This window comes from Scyliorhinus torazame, chromosome 12 (assembly GCF_047496885.1).
Source record: "Scyliorhinus torazame isolate Kashiwa2021f chromosome 12, sScyTor2.1, whole genome shotgun sequence".
Lineage (NCBI taxonomy): Eukaryota > Metazoa > Chordata > Chondrichthyes > Carcharhiniformes > Scyliorhinidae > Scyliorhinus > Scyliorhinus torazame.
In genome coordinates, this window is record NC_092718.1 from 51,469,660 (window position 1) to 51,493,271 (window position 23,612).

Below are 23,612 nucleotides of genomic sequence, written 5' to 3' on the forward strand. Positions count from 1 at the left end.
CAGCAAGGTGTATAGCCATCATTCACTCTGAACTACTTGACATTGGCTCCAGTCAGGGGTAGGGAAGGAGGGAGGGGGGAGGGGGTGTCTACAAGGATGATGTAGGTGAATGGCAGCCAACGCTCAACTGCAAACCTCCACCCTCCCAGGGGAATGGACCAGCTTGACAAGGGCTCATGTGGTTCGTCTTTTTATTTTGTTAAGGTCCCTCTATAGCGTGTCAGCGGTAATGGAGGCAAGTGGAACAGTGTCAGTGGGTGTTCTCTCACACATACCAGTCATCACACTTATCAAAGAGCGATGTGTCCATATGAACCATGTATTAGGGGGAAGAAGACCCATCCTTGATACCCCCTGGGTGGGGTAGACGGGCATGATCATTAAAAGAACTAACAGGAAGAATGAATCCAGGAGTAGGGAAACAATTGATAAACAATGCAAGCTAACATATATTTATAAGTGCCAAAACTATATACAATGACTGAAAACACATGCCACCAGTATTAATTCAATTCTTCTTAATTTTCCTAAATCTACTATTTCATCTGGGTGCATTCCCAACATCTGCAGCAAAGGTGGAGGTAGCCTGCTGACTACTATGCCCTATTGTTTGTGATGACATTGCTGGGCGCCCTCTGGAGCTCTGAGGTCTCCCACTCAGAAGCATCTGGCCTCAGAGGCTGGAGCTGGTGTGGTCACAGGCAGAGGGGATTGGGAATGCCTGGATACCCTTGGAGGATGACCCCAGGTTGCCACTTGACGCTCCTCCTCCCTTTGAGTGCCTCAGGGCCTCTCCCTGATTCCTTGAGGAGGAGGTGGGAACCTGAAAGGAGGTTGAGACGCTTTGTTCCACTCTTGCATAGCTGCTGCAGAAGCACACCCATGGCTAGAATGGAGGGCAGGCTCAGGCGCAGATTCACCAGAAGCTAAGAAGACCAGGGTCTCCATGGCCTAGTCCTGCTCCTAATTCATATGCTTGGATGGCACCTGCCATCCTCTCCATGGAGAATTTCATGCACTCACATGATGAAGGCACAATATCAGAGAGTAGACGGAGGGACTGCTCCATCCCTCATGCCGCTTTGTTGAGGGACTCTGCAACCACTGCCTGATGTTCCCCTGCGTCTCTTTGATGTTCCAGCACCTTTACCACAGCTGCTTCCAGGGACTAGCCATCTGACTCAGACTTAGGGGCAACCTCCCCAGCTGTTCTCCAAGTGTCAGTGAACTTGGCTGTCACTGCTTCCACCTGCTGTGGACATGCGTCTGTGCCGTGAGCAGCAGACTGTATTGGTCAGGCATGGGGGGTTTGGTGGGAGGTTGTTGGGGCGGATGTCAGTTGGCTGGGAGGTGTGGAAATCAGGTGCTCAGTGAGGTGGTGATCAGTTGGGGGGTGTACAGTAGGGACGTGAGGGTGTCATATGTTTGGGGGTTCCAGGTGTTTGGGAGGGTAGGCAGTAAGTGGAGCTGCGGGTCAGTTAACCAGGGGCTCGGTTTGTCAGGGTGGGTGGGGAGGGTCACATGATGGTAGGGGTTTGGGGGGTCCGGTGGTTGGGGGGCTGATAAGTGGGTGGGTTGTCAGTGGGTTGGACGTGCAGTCACTTGGGATGGGTGGTGTTGGGGGGGAGGTGGGGAGTCCTGTGAGGGTTTAGTGGCAGGGGACAGTGCTATAGTTACCCGGGAGTTAGAATTGATTTTAATTCTAACTTTTTCTGGGCAACTATTCTGGTAAGACAGTCTGAACTTTCCAAAGTTTGCTATTCGAATCGTAATTTCCAATAGTTCCCAGTGCAGGGAAATTCCCAATCAGAAGTTTGATCTTCCCAGGCAATTGCCTTGCAAACCTTACCCCAAAACTTCCAGGGATTGCAGTGATTCCCCAGTTCATCTTTCGGTAACTCCCACCCCTTCCACCTCCACATCCACCCACACTCCAGTTACAACGCCTCAGAGCTTGGAGGTTACGGGCCCATATTTTAGTTTTGACTACATTTAAAATAAGCTACCTCTGTGCAATAATTGTGATAATTGTTCTGTCTTTTTGAGCTGTCTTGTAAATATGTATAACATACAATGCATACTGAGCCCCCTGCTGCAGCCCACTTCTAACATTTCAATACATATTGCATCCTCACCAACACAGATGCCCACCTTCAGCCAATTTGATATCCTTCACGTGATATCAAGAAATGACTGCGCACATTGGGCACAGTAAAGTCTAGGAGCCTTGATGACTTACTGCGGATGTAGGGAAAACTTTACGGTAAACTTGAGCTCCAGAACTAACCCCGAGCCAATCTGCTCCAGTGCAGCTACAACACTGGCATCTACGTGGCAAAGAGGAAAATTACCCAGAAATGCTCTGTCAGCAAAAAGCGGGACAAACTCAACACAAACAATTACCGCCCAACCAGCCTATTCTCAATCATAGTAAAGTCATGGAAGGTATATAAACAGTGTTATCAAACGGAACTTACTCACCAATAGCGTGCTCATGATGCTCAGTTTCCACAAGGACCACTTGACTCCTGACCTCATTACAGCCTTGATCCAAATGTGGTCAAAAGAGCTGGATTCTCGAGGTGAGGTGAGAGTGCCTGCCCTTGACATTAAAGCAGAATGTCAACAAGTGTGGCATCAAGGAGACACAGTAAAATGAGGTCATTGAGTAAATTGAAGGAAAAACTCTCCACTGATTGCAGTCAGACCTAGCACAAAGGAAGATGTTTGTGATTGTTGGAATCTCAACTCCAGGACATTTTCACATGTATTTCTTAGGGTAGTGTCCTAGGCCTAACCACCTTCAGCTGCTTCATCAATGGCCTTCCTTCGATTATAAGGTCAGAAATGGGGATGTTTACTGATGATTACGCAGTGATTAGTTACAATTCCTCGGGTAATGAACATAGAACATAGAACATACAGTGCAGAAGGAGGCCATTCGGCCCATCGAGTCTGCACCGACCCACTTAAGCCCTCACTTCCACCCTATCCCCGTAACCCAATAACCCCTCCTAACATTTTTGATCACTAAGGGCAATTTATCATGGCTAATCCACCTAACCTGCACATCTTTGGACTGTGGGAGGAAACCGGAGCACCCGGAGGAAACCCACGCAGACACGAGGAAAACGTGCAGACTCCGCACAGACAGTGACCAAGCTGGGAATCGAACCTGGGACCCTGGCGCTGTGAAGCCACAGTGCCATCCACTTGTACTACCGTGAAACAGTCAGTGCAAGCATACAGAAAGACCTGAACAGCATTCAGGCTTGGGTTGATAAGTGGCAGGTAACATTCACACCATACAAGTATCCAAACAATGATCATCTCCAACAATAGAGCATCTAACCACTCTCTCAATGTTCAACAGCATTTGCATCATTGAATCCCTCACTATCAACACCCTGCGGATCACCAGAAATATATCTGGATCAGCTCCATTCAGTGGCTACACCAATCATTTTCATGTCAGGGTCGCGACCTGCTGGTCGGTGTCGGGAGGGTCGCGGGACCATCGGACGCGGTGTTCCCGATCGCAGGAAGAAGTGCCCAATGGCCGCAACCAGCTTTCAAAAATGCCAGCCACGATTGGCTTTCTGAATGCCAGCTGTCCTGCGCATGTGTGCCCCATCAGCAGTGTGCAGGCCTGGAGCCCAGCGATGAAGAATGCCTCCTCCTGACGTCAGCGTTCTGACCCAGGAACAGATTCTTTTAAAAAATCGATGGAGTCTTCACTACAGAAGTTGCGGCAGAGAGAAGGTCACATGTCCCATACACTGACATCACGAGCTCTGGGCGCGAGAGAGATACACTGACATCACGAGCTCTGGGCGCGAGAGAGATACATTGACATCACGAGCTCTGGGCGCGAGTGAGATTATTCCATTTTGTAGCTGATGTGAGGTCCAGGACCTCTGGTGAACAACCCTTGAAGAAGAAGCTGAAAACAGGAATAAAGCGGTAAAAAGATGATTTCTTGAGGTATGGGTTTATTAACTGTGCCACTGCATGTAAAGTTCATGGGCTGGATTCTCCGAGCATCCGCGCCAAAATCACGATCGGCGCAGGGGAGGAGAATGGCCGTTTATGCCGATATCCGGTCCGACGCCGCTCCCGCGATTCTCCCGTCCCCGAACTACGGTGCGCGGGTAGGGGACATTGACAGAGGGCCCCCCCCCCCCATGATTCTCTGAGGAAAACTGTCCGAGTTCCCGATGGCATGGTTCTAACCACATGTTGGCCGTCGGGAATGGCCAGTGGTGGCTGCAGACTCAATCCGCGGCCGCCCTGGTGGAGGGCGGGGGTTCCTTCACCGGGGGGCCCTCATGGCAGCCAGGCAAGCAATTGGATGGTACTAATCCGCGGGCTCGCGCGATCTCGGGGGGACCTATTTCTTGCATTAGGGTCCACAGTGCAAGTCCGCCATGTCGCACGGGGTGGCCGCCGCAGGCTGCCGCCATGTGCATGCGTGGACTCCCGACCGGAAATGCAGGGCCCCGTATCCACAGCCAGATCTGCGAGAAGCAGTCCGGGGCCCTGCGAGCTTCCTGCAGGTTGGAGAATCACTCTGGACTTTCTTAAGGAAAGTCCAGAATGAAACATCGGGGGCGTCATTCTCCGCCGGCGGGAGTCTCCGTTTTGCCGGCGCCCGGGGGTTTCCCGACGGCGTGGGGCTGCCCCACAATGGGAAACCCCATTGACCGGCCGGTGTTACGGAGACTCCCGCCGGCGGGTCGGGGCAGAAATGTGGCGGGGCGGGTAGGAGAATTTCGCCCCGGGTTTTGACGCAGGCATGGGGACATAGTCCCATTTTTGGAGAATACAGCCCCACGTGTGTTACATGCAGGGAAATTCTGGCAAATCAAAGATCAAAACCCTCAAAACTTCAAAGGCAGTTCAAGACTAAGCATAGCGAGTTCGAGAACAAACCTCTTGATTTTCTTTCAACAGATGCAGTGAGATCTTAAATCATCAGTTGAAGTCCTTAGCAGAAATGTAACATTGAATGGTAAAGCAAGTGAGATCATGAGGACCAAGCAGGCTCACCTTTCACATTAAAGGTAAGCGAAAATGGTGGGTCGTGAAGTTCGGCTGGCGTGGGTCATGAAGGTCGGTCGGCGTGAGTCGCGAAGGATGGCCGGTTGGTAAAAATGGATCTGGACAAAAAGGTTTGAAAAACAGTGGGTTACAGGAACAGGTTAGATACTGAGTATTCTGTGACTCATGGCTCATACCCTGACTCCTCAAATGTAATTCACCATCTACAAGGCAGAGGTCAGGAATGTGGTGGAATACATTTGCTTGGATGCGTGCAGCACTAATGACACACAGAAAGTCTGACACCATCCCAATCAGCACCCCGTCTGCCACCTTATTCTCCCTCTCCACTACTGACGCACAGTGGCAGTGGTGTGTACCATCTACAAGATGCATTGCAGTTCCATCATTGTTGTTCCCTCACAATCTTGGAATTCCCTCCCTAACAGCACTGTGGTGAACCTATACCACAGGATCTGCAGCGGTTTAAGAAGGCAGCTCTCCACCACCTTCTCAAGGGCAATTAGGGATGTGCAACAAATGTCGGCCTTGTCAGCAACACCTGTATCCCATGCAGGAGGAAGAAAAATTATCCATGTACAAACTTATACAATGTAAATATGGGCTTCCCCAGGTTTTTCAATTTCTTCCCACAGTTCAAAGATGTTCAGGGCAGGTGAATTGGCCATGATAAATTTCCCCTTAGTGTCCAAGGATGTGCAGTTTAGGTGGGGTCGCGGGATTGGCGGGGAGTGGAAGGTCTGTGTAGACTCGATGGGCCAAATGGCCTCCTTCTGCACTGTAGGATTTCTATGAAATACCAATTATATGATCTTGCCAATGTGAGATTTCATAGAATTCATAGAATTTACAGTGCAGAAGGAGGCCATTCGGCCCATTGAGTCTGCACCGGCTCTTGGAAAGAGCACCCTACCAAGGTCCACACCTCCACCCTATCCCCATAACCCAGTAACCCCACCCAACATTAAGGGTAATTTTGGACACTAAGGGCAATTTATCATGGCCAATCCACCTAACCTGCACATCATTGGACTGTGGGAGGAAACCGGAGCACCCGGAGGAAACCCACCCACACAGGGGGAGGATGTGCAGACTCCGCACAGACAGTGACCCAAGCCGGAATCGAACCTGGGACACTGGAGCTGTGAAGCAATTGTGCTATCCACAATGCTACCGGAATGCTAGAGGAATCTCGTTGAAATTATGCCATCAGACACAAATATATGTAGCTGCTTAATGTATTCAAAATTTCTCCTTACATTGCTTGAACATAAGTAAAGGTTCAATGCATTTAACATTTGAAGTCCTTGGCAAATAAAGTCACATTTATTATAATGTCAAGGTTAGAGAGGGTACAGATGAGATTTAGCGAGAATGGTACTATGACTTCAGTTCTACGGAGAGACTGGAGAAACTGTAATTGTTCTTCTTTAAGTAGAGAAGGTTAAGGGGAGATTCAATTGTGATATTCAAAATTATGAAGGGCTTTGCTTGAGCTTTTTATTCATATATAAAAAGCAAGAGGGTGGCCAGGGAAATGATTGGATAACTTAAGGACAGTGGGGGGAATCTATATGTTGAGCCAAAGGAATGGGTGAGGTGCTAAATGAGTCTTTTGCATCAGCGTTCACCAAAGAAAAGGACTTTGTGGAAGATGATCCTTGGGTTGGGTTTGAGGATAGTCTGGGTCATGTTGACATCAAAAAGGAGGAGGTATTGGTTGTTTTAAAAGATATTAAGGTATATAAGTCTTCTGGGCCTGATGGGATTTACCCTAGAATACTGAGGGAAGCAAGGGAGAAAATTGCTAGAGCCTTGACTGACATCTTTATATCCTCATTGGCTACAGGTGAGATCCCAGAGGATTGGAGAATAGCTAATGTGGTACCGCTGTTTAAGAAAGGTAGTGGGGATAATCCAGGAATCTATAGGCCGGTGAGCCTCATTTTGGTAGTAGGTAAATTATTGGTGAGAATTCTCAGGAACAGGATTTATACCCATTTGTAAACAAATGGACTGATTAGGACTAGACAGCATGGTTTTGTGAAGGGGAGGTCGTGCCTTACTAACTTGATCGAGTTTTTGAGGAGGTGACAAAGATGATTGATAAGGAGAGGGCAGTGGACGTCGTTTACATGGACTTCAGTAAAGCCTTTGAAAAGATGCTGCATGGCAGACTGGTACAAAAGATGAAATCACACAGGATCAGAGGTGAGGTGGCAAGATGGATGCTGAACTGGCTCGGTCACAGAAGGCAGAGGGTAGCAGTAGAAGGGTGTTTTTCTGAATGGAAGGTTGTAACGATTCCATAGGGATCGGTGCTGGGGCCTCTGTTGTTTGTAGTATAAATAAACGATTTGGAGGAATATGTAGCTGGTCTGATTAGTAAGTTCGCGGATGACACCAAGGTTGGTGGAGTGGCAGATAGTGTTGAGGATTGTCAGAGAATACAGCAGGACATAGACAGGTTGGAGACTTGGGCAGAGAAATGGCAAATGCAGTTTAATCCAGACAAATTCCAATCCCGGCGGATTGGAAATTAGCAAACGTGACACCACTTTTTAAAAAACGAGGTAGGCAGAAAGCGGGTAATTAGAGGCCAGTTAGCTTAACTTCGGTGGTAGGGAAGATGCTGGAATCTATCATCAAGGAAGAAATAGTGAGGCATCTGGATGGAAATTATCCCATTGCACAGACGCAGCATGGGTTCATAAAGAGCAGGTCATGCCTAACTAATATAGTGGAATTTTTTGAGGACATTACCAGTGCGGTAGACAATGGGGAGCCAATGGATGTTATATATCTGGATTTCCAGAAAGCTTTTGACAAGGTGCCACACAAAGGTTGCTGCATAAGATAAAGATGTATAGCGTTAAGGGTAAAGTAGTAGCATGGATAGAGGATTGGTTAATTAATAGAAAGCAAAGAGTGGGGATTAATGGATGTTTCTCTGGTTGGCAATCAGTAGCTAGTGGTGTCCCTCAGGGATCAGTGTTGGGCCCACAATTGTTCACAATTTACATAGACGATTTGGAGTTGAGGACCAAGTGCAATGTGTCCAAGTTTGCAGAAGACACTAAGATGAGTGGCAAAGCAAAAAGTGCAGAGGATACTGGAAGTCTGCAGAGGGATTTGGGCTAGGGTCTGGTAGATGGAATACAATGTTGACAAATGTGAGGTTATCCATTTTGGTAGGAATAACAGCAAAAGGGATTATTATTTAAATGATAAAATATTAAAACATGCTGCTGTGCAGAGGGACCTGGGTGTCCTAGTGCATGAGTCGCAAAAAGTTGGTTTACAGGTGCAACAGGTGATTAAGAAGGCGAATGGAGTTTTGTCCTTCATTGCTAGAGGGATGGAGTTTAAGACCAGGGAGGTTATGCTGCAACTGTATAAGGTGTTAGTGAGGCCACACCTGTAGTATTGTGTTCAGTTTTGGTCTCCTTACCTGAGAAAGGACGTACTGCTGCTGGAGGGTGTGCAGAGAAGATTCACTAGGTTAATCCCAGAGTTAAGGGGGTTGGATTACGAGGAGAGGTTGAGTAGATTGGGACTGTACTTGTTGGAATTTAGAAGGATGAGGGGGGATCTTATAGAAACATATAAAATTATGAAGGGAATAGATAGGATAGATGTGGGCAGGTTGTTTCCACTGGTGTGTGAAAGCAGAACTCGGGGGCATAGACTCAAAATAAGGGTGTTGGAGGGAAGAAAAAACTCAAAGTCTGTTCTCGACCTCGTGGTGTTGGTAAAACTTTGTTTAATTCGGAAAAACTGTGTGCACACAGGAGAGATAAATTTTGCGACTATCCTGTTGCTCGCAAAAGTCAGCTCTGCCTGTCCTCAGAATTACATGCATATATATTTAAAGTTCTTCGGAGTCACAAGCAGGTATTGATGTCACTCAATCATTCGGAATAATACAAAGTGATCAGTATGCGTATTTTCTGGTCCCCGTAATGGGAAAACGATTAAAGAATACAATGTTGCCTTATAATCTCATGGGTTTGTGCTTAACATATTTAACTTGGAGAAGAGGTGCAAATGTGTTGGACAATGGATCCCTTAGACTTACTGGGACCTCCTGTGTTTCCCTTTTCATATTCAAATGCTCTGTGAGATGATTAAATCATTTACAATGTGGGTGACTTTAACCCCTTGCTTGCTGGTTTTGCTTGGTATATGTTTAACCCCTTGCCTGCTGGTTTGCCCTTGACCTGTGCTATTACAATACTTTGAGATATCTTTATTATACTAATCCTGACACATATAGCAATTTCTTCCGCTAACAAAGGGGAAGTAGATTTAGGACTGAGCTTAGGAGGAACTTTTTCACCCAAAGAGTTGTGAATCTATGGAATTCCCTGCCCAGTGAAGCAGTTGCGGCTCCTTCATTAGATGTTTTCAAGATAAAGATAGATAGTTTTTTGAAGAATAAAGAAATAAAGGGTTATGGTGTTCAGGCGGGAAAGTGGAGCTGAGTCCACAAAAGATCAGCCATGATCTCATTGAATGGTGGAGCAGGCTCGATGGGCCAGATGGCCTACTCCTGCTCCTCGTTCTTATGTTCTTAAATGTGAGGTAATGCATTTAGGTAGGTTTAACATAGAAAGGAAATATACAGTAAATGGCAAAAGTCTTAGGAATGTAGAAAGTCAGAGAGATCTGGGTGTACAGGTCCACAGATCTTTCAAAGTAGCAACTCAAGGTAGTCAAGAAAGCATATGGAATGCTTGAGTTCATTGGACAGGGCATTGAGTATAAAAATTGGCAAGTCATACTGCAGTTGTATAGAACCTTGGGAAGGCCACACTTGGAATATTGTGCACAATTCTGGTCACTACACTGCCAAAGGATGTGGAGGCTTTGGAGAGGATGCAGAGGCGGTTTACCAGGACATTGCCTGGTCTGGAGGGTGTTAGGTATGCGGAGAGGCTGGTTTTCATTGAAACAACGGGAGGTTGAGAGGGCGACCTGATAGAGGTCTACAAGATCAAGAGAGGCATGGATAGAGTGTATGGGCCCACTCTTTCCCAGGATGGAGGGGTCAGTCACTAGGCGGCACAGATGTAAGGTCCGTGGGGCACAGTTTAGAGGAGATGTGCGAGGTTTTTTTTACACAGAGTGGGGGTGAGTACCTGGAGCATGCTGCCAGGGGAGGTTGTGGATACTTTAACGGCGTTCAAAAGGCATCTCAACAAATACATGGATAGGATGGGGGTAGAGGGATACGGCCCTAGGAAAAGCTGAGGGTTTTAGCCAAGGGTGGTTTCATAACTGGTACAGCCTTGGCGGGCTGAAGGGCCAGTTCCTATGCTATATTTTTCTTTGTTCTTTGTTCTCATAATGAGAAACTATTTCCCGTGGGTCAGCAGTCAGGGAATACAGATTTAAGGTAATTTGCAAAAGAACCAAAAGAGATAAGAAGAATTTAATTTTAACACAGGGAGTGGTTCTGATGTGGAATTAACTCTGAAAATATGGTGGGAACGGTTTCAAACCATCAAAAATAATCAGCCAACTACTGAAGGGGAGGAATTGCAAGGTATTGGATAGGAAACAATGGAGTGGGCCTACTTGGCTAGCTCATTCAAATTGTCACAGATGTAATGGTCCTCCTCCTTCAATTCATCATTCTGTGATTCCATTACCTTTGAAATGACAGTGAAGTTTTATGCAATCTCATTGGTCAGTAGTATTCCCCTGGCATTTTGACTGTTAATTACAATTTTCAACATCTCATTGGCTGTCTGGAAGCAGGCCATTGCCTTGGTTGTTGTGTTGCGATTTCGAGAAGGCTTTGGGCCAGCGCTAGTTTGAGACTAGATTAAGGGAGGCGAGGTTGGGGGAGTGGGGGGGTTGCGCAGTGGGAAGGGGGTGCGATTGGCCGGGAGGGTCAGTGGGCTGCTGCAACATATGCACCAATGGCTATTGGTCCCTGGTAACCATGCAACTATTTCCATAGAAACCACTGTCAATTGATTTTTAATGCTTTAATTGGTCACAATTTAACTGAGAAATCTCATCTACCTTTGTTCCCATAGAACCCTACTGCTTACATTCACAGGCAGGTGTCCTTAGAGAGGGAGCACACAGCCTCCGCCGGCATGATCGAGGCCTTCTGTGGTCGGGGGGAGGGGGCAACACCATGGGGATTGGGCTGTTCTATCAAACCCTTTAATGACATTTTATTTTGGTGTTTTAGGTTTCCTTTAGGATTCCGTTTGTTTTGATAATTAAGGGGCTGCCTTTTGATTTGTCCCTTAATTTGTTAATTCAGTTCAATTGTTTTACCCCAAAAATAATGTAACCCAACTGCTGTAGTGAAAAAGGGCATTAAAATGATAAAATAACATAATATAGTGATGTTTACTGAACTTCAAGTATGCCATTGCTGCATAACCATTGTTACAATTAGACCAGACATTGGGAGGATTTGCTCAATATTGTATTTCTCTTTCTTAGAAAATTGATTATAACATTAATGCCTGCATCTCCCATGGAGTTGCTTTACCGTGCTGCCCATTTTTTAAGGATTGTCCCCTCAGTTTGAGGCTGTGCCTTCAGGTTCCAGTCTCTCCTACTGGTGGTAGCATCTTCTCCACGTCCACGCTATCTATCAGACCTCTGCACACAATTAAGGGCTGCACAGTGTGGTGGTGTCAGAAGGATGGCGCATGCACAAATTTCAAATTTCTGCAGTCCCAGGGAGTGTGTTAATCGGCATGGGGTGTCCATAGGAAGTGTTGGGCCATATTCATGGCGATCCCCATCGCGCCTCCTCTCCTTGAGCAAACACTCTCAGGGCATCCCTGTCAAAGGGACTTGGGAGTCCTAATCCAGGATTCTCTAAAGGTAAACTTGCAGGTTGAGTCCGTAATTAAGAAAGCAAATGCAATGTTGTCATTCATCTCAAGAGGCTTGGAATATAAAAGCAGGGGTGTACTTCTGAAGCTTTATAAAGCATTAGTTAGGCCCCATTTAGAATGCTGTGAGCAATTTTGGGCCCCACACCTCAGGAAGGACATACTGGCACTGGAGCGGGTCCAGCGGAGATTCACACGGATGATCCCAGGAATGGTAGGCCTAACATACGATGAATGTCTGAGGATCCTGGGATTATATTCATTGGAGTTTAGGAGGTTGAGGGGAGATCTAATAGAAACTTACAAGATAATGAATGGCTTAGATAGGGTGGATGTAGGGAAGTTGTTTCCATTAGCAGAGGAGACTAGGACCCGGGGGCACAGCCTTAGAATAAAAGGGAGTCACTTTAGAACAGAGATGAGGAGAAATTTCTTCAGCCAAAGAGTGGTGGGTCTGTGGAATTCATTGCCACAGAGGGCGGTGGAGGCCGGGGCGTTGAGTGTCTTTAAGACAGAAGTTGATAAATTCTTGATTTCTCGAGGAATTAAGGACTATGGAGAGAGAGCGGGTAAATGGAGTTGAAATCAGCCATGATTGAATGGTGGAGTGGACTCGATGGGCCGAATGGTCTTACTTCCACTCCTATGTCGTATGGTCTTAATGTTTGCTTGTGGCTATTGTGATTAAGAGAATGCCATTATATGTTTTCTCCAGGCTTGATGGATGGCAGACAATGTCTAGTTTGCACAGGAGCGGCCAACAATTTACTATCGCTCCTTGTTCAACAGACAGCCCTGCAATTATTCCTTGCAAAAAGGCATGTTTTTCAAGCTAACTACCTGTAGTAATTCTGGTTACAAGCAGCATGCTGGTGTCCATGACAGAGAGTGCAGTATCTTGCCTTAAACCTCTGCTTTCTTTTACATATGTTATCATTTAAATAATCCACAATGGCTGAGTACAAATTAATACAGTTTCACATTTCTTCCCATCTCACCCAGCTGTGTTGATTTCAGCAATGCCATCTCAAGTCCTGGCATGTTTACATAGGCAGTTTCCATTTTAGTTTGGATTTTAGTTGTCTGTATTTGCAAAATTGGGTCCGAGGGGGTGGGCATTTCGGGGGAGTATAGAGTCATAGATTTTACAGTGAGAAGGAGGCCATTCGGCCCATCGAGTCTGCACCGTCCATTGGAAAGAGCATCCTACCTATGCCCACACCTCCACCCTATCCCCACACTATCTCCGTAATCCCACCTAAGCATTTTTGGACATTAAGGGCAATTCAGCATGGCAAATCCACCTAACCTGCACATCTTTGGACTGTGGGAGGAAACTGGTGCACCCGGAGGAATCCCACGCACACACGGGGAGAATCTGCAGACTCTGCACAGATAGTGACCCAACCCTGGAATCAAACCTTGGATCCTGGAGCTGTGAAGCAACTGTGCTAACCACTGTGCTCCCGTGGTTAGTAGGGGGAGTTGGGGTTCAGAGGCTAACTCAAATGTGGGGCTTTTGTAAATTATAATGGTATGTACAGATTTGTTTATGTTTATTTTCATTGTCTATGAAAAAAAAGTCAAATAATATTTTTGTTTTTAAAGTGTGAATTTTCAAATTTACAACAGAGAAAATATTTACACAAATATCGCACCAAAAACATGAAACAGGAAGTAAAGTTCTATTGTGAAAATTTATTGCAGTTATAAGATTTTGTTTTTAGCATATTAAAGGTACATAACATGGGTAGGTGACCAATTGGGAATCTTTAAATATACAGATGAACCCCCTGTGACATTGCGCCTGGCATTTGAAAAGTGGAGCTTGGATAATGATCAGAGTTGAAGGAGTCAAATGTTGATGGGATATTACAATTAGTCTCAAAAAGTTCCAAAAACCGGTTTGACAATTGTAGGCATTCCAGAACAGAGATTTTGCAGCAGGCGGGAGGGAAATTCAGACATCCCTACTGAAATCTAAGTTTGTGAAAGAAGAGGGTGACAAACCCAATGGATGGAGGCCTGACTCAGCACAGCCCACTGTTGGAGAGAGGTTGAGCGGGAAATCCCATAATGAATGATGGCTTAGAATGTTGAGACACAAAAATCATGAAAACGGAAATTCAACTTTTGCACACAATATTGTTCATATATTTTCCAAATAAGGGGCGATTTAGCGTGGCCAATCCACCTACCTTGCACATCTTTGGGTTATGGGGTGAGACCCACGCAGACACAGGGAGAATGTGCAAATTCCACATGGGCAGTGACCCAGGGCCGGGATCGAATCCAGGTTGGCGGCGGCATGAGGCAGGAGCGCTAACCTCTGCCTCACCATGCCGCCCATCACAATATTGCTCATATAACAGAATGTGTAATGTACATAATGTAGTAAATATGTGAGAAAAATTGTAGAATGTGGCTTGGGTTATCAATGCGGATCCAACTGTTCTATGTCGATGTTTATGATCCACATAAACCTCCCATGTCTCTTCATCTAACCCTATCAACATATCCTTCTATTCCTTTCTCCCTCATGTGTTTATCCAGCTTCCCCTTAAATACATCAACGCTATTTGCTCAGCTACACCTCAGGGAATGCCACATTCTCACCACTCCTTTGGTAAAGACGCATTAGCGTATACTAAATACATAATTACAACTATGTAAAGCATCATAAGCCATGTTGTACCTTCTTGTCAACTGATGTTGTCGTTCTGCGTAGTGAACATCACATCCAGTTGTTGAAGCAGCTTCCGGAACATCAGGTCTTCACTGCCTCCCGCAGTCATTAACATTCTCCTCACAGCACTCCATCCCAGCCACGGAGTGTACAATAAGATTCAATTTAATTACTTCAAAATCAGCATTATAGAATCATTTGGTATAATCTTCTGTGGTGCCCTCATCTTGTCTATACCTAGGAGTGCCCTGACGTAAGGAAAGTTGTTGCCACTTGTCATAATATGATCTGCTTGAAATTAGCTTTGCATATGACAGGAGTGTGTGCGAAAGCAAGATGCTATATGTTATAACCTGCCTACTGACGATTGGCTGGGGACTAATGATTATCCCACAATCCTATGGGAGTATGAACTTCCCCAATGAGGGGGGCGGAGAAACTCCTACTATAAATAAGCTGGCCAGTCCAGGAACCAAGAGGAAGGAGAAGGTAGCAAGGGAAGTTACTGCTACTACTATGTATATATTGTTATAGTAAATAAACTTTATTATTTTGTATCCTTAAAACTCGTGCTGGATTCTTCGGGGCCCTTACAAAACTATAGAACGTAGAAAATGTATGCCACAGTAAGAGGTAAATTGGCCCATCATGCCAGATGTAACAGAATGATCCAGGCTCGCCCGACTTTCCAGCTCTTGGCCCATGGCCCTGTAGATAAAAAACTTCAAGTGAGCATTGCAGTATTTTTTAAATGCAACGAGGGTTTCGGCCTTTACCTCCCTTTCAAGCAAGTGAGTCCTGGTCCTCCACCACCCTCTGGGTGAAAACAATTCTCCTCAAGTCCCCTCTAATCCTTTGACTGATTGCTTTAAATCTATTCCTCCTCGTTATTGACCTCTCTGCTCAGGGAGAGAGCAAAAAGGCAATATTTACTTGTCACCATCTGAGCCTCATAATCTACTTAAATATTTGATGTTTCATTAAAATCACTCAATGGTTCCCTCCCCAGCACTCATTACACCACTGGATAGCTCTCTCACCATATTGTGGGAAAGTGCAGAATCTAATGCTGGTTTTTAATATTGAGGTTTAGAGCTGGGATATAGGCAGGGGGGGACTTGGTGGGAAACAGCTGCATATGTTTTTTCCGTAAGTGATGAAGATCTGTCTTGTCCCTCGGGAATTGAATTAAACCCACTGCTGCTTCCCATCTTTTATAAATAAACAATGTATTTTTTTAAAAACTGGGAAGAGTGAGATTTAAACTGAACTTTTCAACTTGATGCAGATTTGGTATTAGTGGCTATCATTTCTGTCAAAAGATGAGACTGAAGTGAGACAAGTCTAACTTCCTCCACTTATTGCAAAACCAGAAGGGTCCTCTGTAGATGGGCTAATTGGTCTTTGATGCCATCATTGTGCCCGTTATATCCATTCTAACCTTAAGCATGATCAGGGAAGCTGTGGCAGCTTCGATGCTGGACTAAACCTGTGGGAACAGCAACCAGGGCCAGATAAGCTTTAACATAAAATATCATAGAATCCCTACAGTGCAGAAAGAGGCCATTTGGCCCATTCAATCTGCACCGACCCTCGAAAAGAGCGCTCTGCCCAGGTCCACTCCCCCATCACCCCACCATATCCCCGTAACCTAACCTGTACATCTCTAGACACTAAGAGGAACTTTAGCATGGCCAATCCACCTAACCTACACATCTTTCGACTGTGGGAGAAAGCTGGATCACTCGGAGGAAACCCACGCAGACACGGGGAGAATGTGCAAATTCCACACCGACAGTCACCCAAGGCCGGAATCGAACTCGGGTCCCTAGATTTGATTCCGGCCTTGGGTGACTGTCTGTGAGGCAGCTGAGCTAACCACTGGGGCACTGTGCTGCCCCGGTATCCTTTATACCATTTTCTTCTGGGACAGGTAGAATAGCAGTGGAAGCAGAAAAACCAATGGAGCCTGGCCATTAACATCATCCATGCCTGTGAGCCCAGCTGGGAGTATGAATCAATCCCACTGTTTCAACTGGAGGGGGTGATTGCTCCCCCAAATTCAATTGCTCATGGTCTCCGCCAACGTTAGCTTCCATGCACATTGCATTGAACAAATCTTGACTTGACAAAATCTGTGGCTAACATCATAGTTTGAACAACAAACCTATATATTGGAGTTTACATTGGCAATTGTATGCAATGTCTTCAAAAGGCTCTAAACCCTCAGAATTGGACAGAAATCTGCACTTTTATGTCAAGTAACTTAGGAAGAAAGCACTGTAAGAGTTATAATTATACAGAAGCACGAATAAACCAGCGGAGCCCAACTTGCACCAATTGAACTATCTTTTGACTTCAATGTAACAAAATGCTTCAATATTCTCATTGTTTTTTCCACCCCCTGATTCCACTAACTAAAGTTATACACCACCATGAGTATTAGGCCCAATGGACTTGTCGCCCACAACTGCAACACAAATCTAATTGGATGGGTTAACTGAAGAAAATAATTGCCAGGTGCAGTTTTATTTATTTACAGGCTGTTCTGCCACTGTAGACAGTTCTGTCATTCAAATCCACCTTCGAAGACAAAGAAACTGTAACCCAGGTACCTCATTTGAAGCTGTATTTGTACCTGTGGGGCAAAGTAAATCTGCTTCAATAGCTAATTCTTCCAACTGTGACACCACAATTCGACAACATTTAGAAATAAGGCTCTGATTATGTCCTACAATTACAAACTCCTGCAAAAGGAAGATGTCTGCCAAAAAATCAATATGAAGAGAGGTGAGGTACATCCCTTTGAAGCAAGTACCGACACTCTAGATTCACTTGTGCATTTGTTACTGCCTCCAAAATACAACAGCCAAAGACTTTTCTTCAGTATTTGCTACAAAAGTCCCATTCAAAATTTATTACGCTACTTGTCCTAGCTAGGATTTAACATTCAAAGATCAGAGTTCTGGGCGAAATTCTCCTCAAACGGCGCGATGTCCGCCGACTGGCGCCCAAAACGGCGCCAATCAGACGGGCATCGCGCCGCCCCAAAGGTGCGGAATGCTCCGCATCTTTGGGGGCCTAGCCCCAACATTGAGGGGCTAGGCCGATGCCGGAGGGATTTCCGCCCCGCCAGCTGGCGGAAACGGCCTTTGCTGCCCCGCCAGCTGGCACGGAAATGACATGTCGGGGCGGCGCATGCGCGGGAGCGTCAGCGGCCGCTGACAGTTTCCCGCGCATGCGCAGTGGAGGGAGTCTCTTCCGCCTCCGCCATGGTGGAGACCGTGGCGGAGGCGGAAGGGAAAGATTGCCCCCACGGCACAGGCCCGCACGCGGATCAGTGGGCCCCAATCGCGGGCCAGGCCACCGTGGGGGCACCCCCCGGGGCCAGATCGCCCCGCGCCCCCCCCAGGACCCCGGAGCCCTCCCGCGCCGCCTTGTCCCGCCGGTAAATAGGTACTCTAATTTACGCCGGCGGGACAGGCAATTTATCGGCGGGACTTCGGCCCATCCGGGCCGGAGAATCGAGCGGGGGGGCCCGCCAACCGGCGCAGCCCGATTCCCGCCCCCGCCGAATATCCGGTACCGGAGACTTAGGCAACCGGCGGGAGCGGGATTCACGGCAGCCCCCGGCGATTCTCCAACCCGGCGGGGGGTCGGAGAATGACGCCCAAAGTGCTCATAGCATGGAGTGAAGCTTGCCCAGAGAGTACACTTTAATTTTCCATTGAAAACAAAAACTAAAACCTTCCCAAGTTCTACTCCTAGCATGGCAGCTCCCTTCTGGCAGCCCTGGCATACACACTTCCCTACACAGGCTTTCGTCAGAATTGAGACTGTGGCGAATGTAAGGAATTGTTATATTTTATATATATTTTTTGCAGTAATGTTATTAAAAACCTGGGTTAAGATGCATTTAGACAATATGACTGCTAGAGCGGTGCTTAAGTTGTCATAAGAGTGGGGTAATCATTGATTTGCAGGTGACGTGTTCTGCTATTAGATTTTGAGAACCTTTTACTCGCTTACAGATAGCTAGCTAATGGAATATTGTTTAGGTTTGAAGAACCCCTGAGTGTCAATAAATTATGAGCGATTTTGTGTTTGGTCCTGGCTAAAGAAGTCAATGGGCATCTTGTAAGAAGTGACAAAAGACTGCCTTATGGTTTGGGTACAGATGATGCAGTTATTGGGAGGAGCCAGGTCTATCTGAAGAATCAGTAGGTCCTCGAACTCTAATTTGGGCAGAAGTATTTCAGTTTGATCTTGAAAGATTTTCTCTCCAAAGAGTCTGCACAGAGAAAATCAAGTAAAACCCTGGCTGTTAACTTCATTCATGAGTGGTATTCAATTTGTTGGTTTGCTCAATTGAAATATAGTGGCAGATTTAGGAAATAAGTTAAGTGTTCTTTTACTTAAGAAATGTTGTAACTGTCAACTGTAAATATATTTATTTGTTGCTAATGTGTTAATTCTGTGATTAAATTAAAGTTTGTTTTGACATAAAATATACCAATGGTCAGTGTTATCATTCCAATGGTGCAGTAACATTTCCTCACAGTTTTACAAATTGAAAATAGTTGCATTTTCATTTTGCATCTTAATAAGAAAGAATCAATCCTCGATCGATCACAAATATGCCTAAACAACACTGTTTAGTTTGTGGTTTGTAGATCCTGGACTAGACCTTGAATCCTGCATAAACTTGAGCTCATCCAAAACTCTGGTGATCACTTCTTGGCAGGGATTGTCAATCGCTCATAAAAACAAAGAACAAAAAAAATTACAGCACAGGAACAGGCCCTTCGGCCCTCCCAGCCTGCGCTGATCCAGATCCTTTATCTAAACCTGTCGCCTATTTTCCAAGGACCTACTTCCCTCTGTTCCCTGCCCGTTCATATATCTGTCTAGATGCATCTTAAATGATGCTATCGTGCCCGCTTCTACCACCTCCGCTGGCAAAGCGTTCCAGGCAACCACCACCCTCTGCGTAAAAAAATTTCCACGCACATCTCCCTTAAACTTTCCCCCTCTCACCTTGAAATCGTGACCCCTTGTAATTGACACCCCCACTCTTGGAAGAAGCTTGTTGATATCCACGCTGTCCATACCTCTCATACTTTTGTAGACCTCAATCAGGTCCCCCCTCAACCTCCATCTTTCCAATGAAAATAATCCAATCTACTCAACCTTTCTTCATACCAGGCAACGTCCTGGTGAACCTCCTCTGCACCCTCTCTAAAGCATCCACATCATTCTGGTAATGTGGCAACTAGAACTGCACGCAGTATTCCAAATGTGGCCTAACCAAAGTCTTATACAACTGTAAATAGGGCAGCACGGTAGCATTGTGGATAGCATAATTGCTTCACAGCTCCAGGGTCCAGGTTCGATTCCGGCTTGGGTCACTGTCTGTGCGGAGTCTGCACATCCGCCCCGTGTGTGCGTGGGTTTCCTCCGGGTGCTCCAGTTTCCTCCCACAGTCCAAAGATGTGCAGGTTAGGTGGATTGGCCATGATAAATTACCCTTAGTGTCTAAAATTGCCCTTAGTGTTTGGTGGGGTTGCTGGGTTATGGGGATAGGGTGGAGGTGTTGACCTTGGGTAGGGTGCTCGTTCCAAGAGCCGGTGCAGACTCGATGGGCCAAATGGTCTCCTTCTGCACTGTAAATTCTATGATAATCTATGATAATGGTAACATAACCTGCCGACTCTTGTATTCAATACCCCGTCCGATGAAGGCAAGCATGTTGTATACCTTTTTGACCACTCTATCGACCTCCGTTGCCACCTTCAGGATACAATGCCACCTTCAGGATACAATGGACCTGAACTCCCAGCTCTCTCTGTACATCAATTTTCCCCAGGACTCGTCCATTTACCTTTACCTGAATGCTCGTAGTATTCGGAATAAGGTAAATGAGTTGATGGCGCAAATCATCGTGAATGACTATGATTTAGTGGCCATTACTGAAACATGGTTAAAGGATGGTCACGACTGGGAGTTAAATATCCAAAGGTATCAAACTATTCGGAAGGACAGAGTGGATGGTAAGGGAGGTGGCGTAGCTCTGTTATTTAAGGATGACATCCGGGCAATAGTAATGGATGACATCGGTGCTATGGAGGATAAGGTTGAATCCATTTGGGTGGAAATCAGAAATAGTAAGGCGAAAAAGTCACTGATAGGAGTAGTCTATAGGCCACCAAATAGTAACATTATGGTGGGGCAGGCAATAAACAAAGAAATAACTGATGCATGTAGAAATGGTACAGCAGTTATCATGGGGGATTTTAATCTACATGTCGATTGGTTGAACCAGGTCGGTCAAGGCAGCCTTGAGGAGGAGTTTATAGAATGTATCCGCGATAGTATCCTGGAACATTATGCAATAGAACCTACGAGGGAACAAGCGGTCCTAGATCTAGTCCTGGGTAATGAGACAGGATTGATTCAGGATCTCACAGTTAGGGATCCTCTCGGAAGGAGCGATCACAATATGGTGGAATTTAAAATACAGATGGAGGGTGAGAAGGTAAAATCAAACACTAATGTTTTGTGCTTAAACAAAGGATATGACAATGGGATGAGAGAAGAACTAGCTTAGGTAGACTGGAAGCAAAGACTTTATGGTGAAACAGTTGATGAACAGAGGAGAACCTTCAAAGCGATTTTTCACAGTGCTCAGCAAAGGTTTATACCAACAAAAATGAAGGACGGTAAAAAGAGGAAAAATTGACCGTGGATATCTAAGGAAATAAGGGAGAGTATCAAATTGAAGGAAAAAGCATACATAGTAGCAAAGATTAGTGGGAGACTAGAGGACTGGGAAATCTTTAGGGGGCAACAGAAAGCTACTAAAAAATCTATAAAGAAGAGCAAGATAGATTATGAGAGTAAACTTGCTCAGAATATAAAAACAGATGGTAAAGTTTCTACAAATATATAAAACAAAAAAGAGTGGCTAAGGTAAATATTGGTCCTTTAGAGGATGAGAAGGGAAATTTAATAATGAGAGATGAGGAAATGGCTGAGGAACTGAACAGGTTTTTTGGGTTGGTCTTCACAGTGGAAGACACAAATAACATGCCAGTGACTGATGGAAATGAGGCTATGACAGGTGAGGACCTTGAGAGGATTGTTATCACTAAGGTGGGAGTGATGGGCAAGCTAATGGGGCTAAAGGTAGACAAGTCTCCTGGCACTGATGGAATGCAACCCAGAGTGCTAAAAGAGATGGCTAGGGAAATTGCAAATGCACTAGTGATAATTTACCAAAATCCACTGGACTCTGGGGTGGTCCCGGCGGATTGAAAATTAGCAAACGTGACACCACTGTTTAAAAAAGGAGGTAGGCAGAAAGCGGGTAATTATAGGCCAGTGAGCTTAACTTCGGCAGTAGGGAAGATGCTGGAATCTATCATCAAGGAAGAAATAATGAGGCATCTGGATGGAAATTGTCCCATTGGGCAGACGCAGCATGGGTTCATAAAGGGCAGGTCGTGCCTAACTAATTTAGTGGACTTTTTTGAGGACATTACCAGTGCGGTAGATAATGGGGAGCCAATGGATGTGATATATCTGGATTTCCAGAAAGCCTTTGACAAGGTGCCACACAAAAGGTTGCTGCATAAAATAAAGATGCATGGCGTTAAGGGGAAAGTAGTAGCATGGATAGAGGATTGGTGAATTAATAGAAAGCAAAGAGTGGGGATGAATGGGTGTTTCTCTAGTTGGCAATCAGTAGCTAGTGGTGTCCCTCAGGGATCAGTGTTGGGCCCATAATTGTTCACAATTTACATCGATGATTTGGAGTTGGGGACCAAGGGCAATGTGACCACGTTTGCAGACGACACTAAGATGAGTGGTAAAGCAAAAAGTGCAGAGGATACTGGAAGTCTGCAGAGGGATTTGGATAGGCTAAGTGAATGGGCTAGGGTCTGGCAGATGGAATACAATGTTGACAAATGTGAGGTTATCCATTTTGGTAGGAATAACAGCAAAAGGGATTATTATTTAAATGATAAAATATTAAAACATGCTACTGTGCAGAGAGACCTGGGTGTGCTAGTGCATGAGTCGCAAAACGTTGGTTTACAGGTGCAACAGGTGATTAAGAAGGCAAATGGAATTTTGTCCTTCATTGCTAGAGGGATGGAGTTTAAATCTAGGGAGGTTATGCTGCAACTCTATAAGGTCTTAGTGAGGCCACACCTGGAGTATTGTGTTCAGTTTTTGTCTCCTTACTTGAGAAAGGACGTACTGGCGCTGTTGGTTGTGCAGAGGAGATTCACTAGGTTAATCCCAGAGCTGAATGGGTTGGATTACGAGGAGAGGTTGAGTAGACTGGGACTCTACTCGTTGGAATTTAGAAGGATGAGGGGGGATCTTATAGAAACATATAAGATTATGAAGGGAATAGATAGGATAGATGCAGGCAGGTTGTTTCCACTGGTGGGTGAAAGCAGAACTAGGGAGCATAGCCTCAAAATAAGGGGAAGTAGATTTAGGACTGAGTTTAGGAGGAATTTCTTCACCCAAAGGGTTGTGAATCTATGGAATTCCTTGCCCAGTGAAGCAGTAGAGGCTCCTTCATTAAATGTTTTAAAGATAAAGATAGATAGTTTTTTGAAGAATAAAGGGATTAAAGGTTCTGGTGTTCGGGTCGGAATGTGGAGCTGAATCCACAAAAGATCAGCCATGATCTCTTTGAATGGTGGAGCAGGCTCAAGGGGCCAGATGGCCTACTCCTACTCCTAGTTCAAATGTTTTTATATTCTTATTGACCGTATATTCCGCTCTTGAATTAGATCTTCCAAAATGCATCACCTCGCATTTGCCTGGATTGAACTCCATCTGCCATTTCTCTGCCCAACTCTCCAATCTATCTATATTCTGCTGTATTCTCTGACAGTCCTCCTCACTATCTGCAACTCCACCAATCTTAGTATCATCTGCAAACTTGCTAATCAGACCACCTATACCTTCGTCCAGAT

At 45.6% G+C, this 23,612-nt stretch overlaps 1 long non-coding RNA gene across 1 annotated transcript in view; it reads left to right on the plus strand.

Moving 5' to 3' along the window:
* The window catches only part of LOC140386397 (uncharacterized), a 187,620-nt gene that overhangs the window by 114,293 nt on the left and 49,715 nt on the right, over positions 1–23,612 (plus strand). Inside the window, exon 4 of the long non-coding RNA XR_011933603.1 lies at positions 4,954–5,063. This is a non-coding gene — a long non-coding RNA (uncharacterized lncRNA). The remainder of the gene's footprint in view (positions 1–4,953; positions 5,064–23,612) is intronic.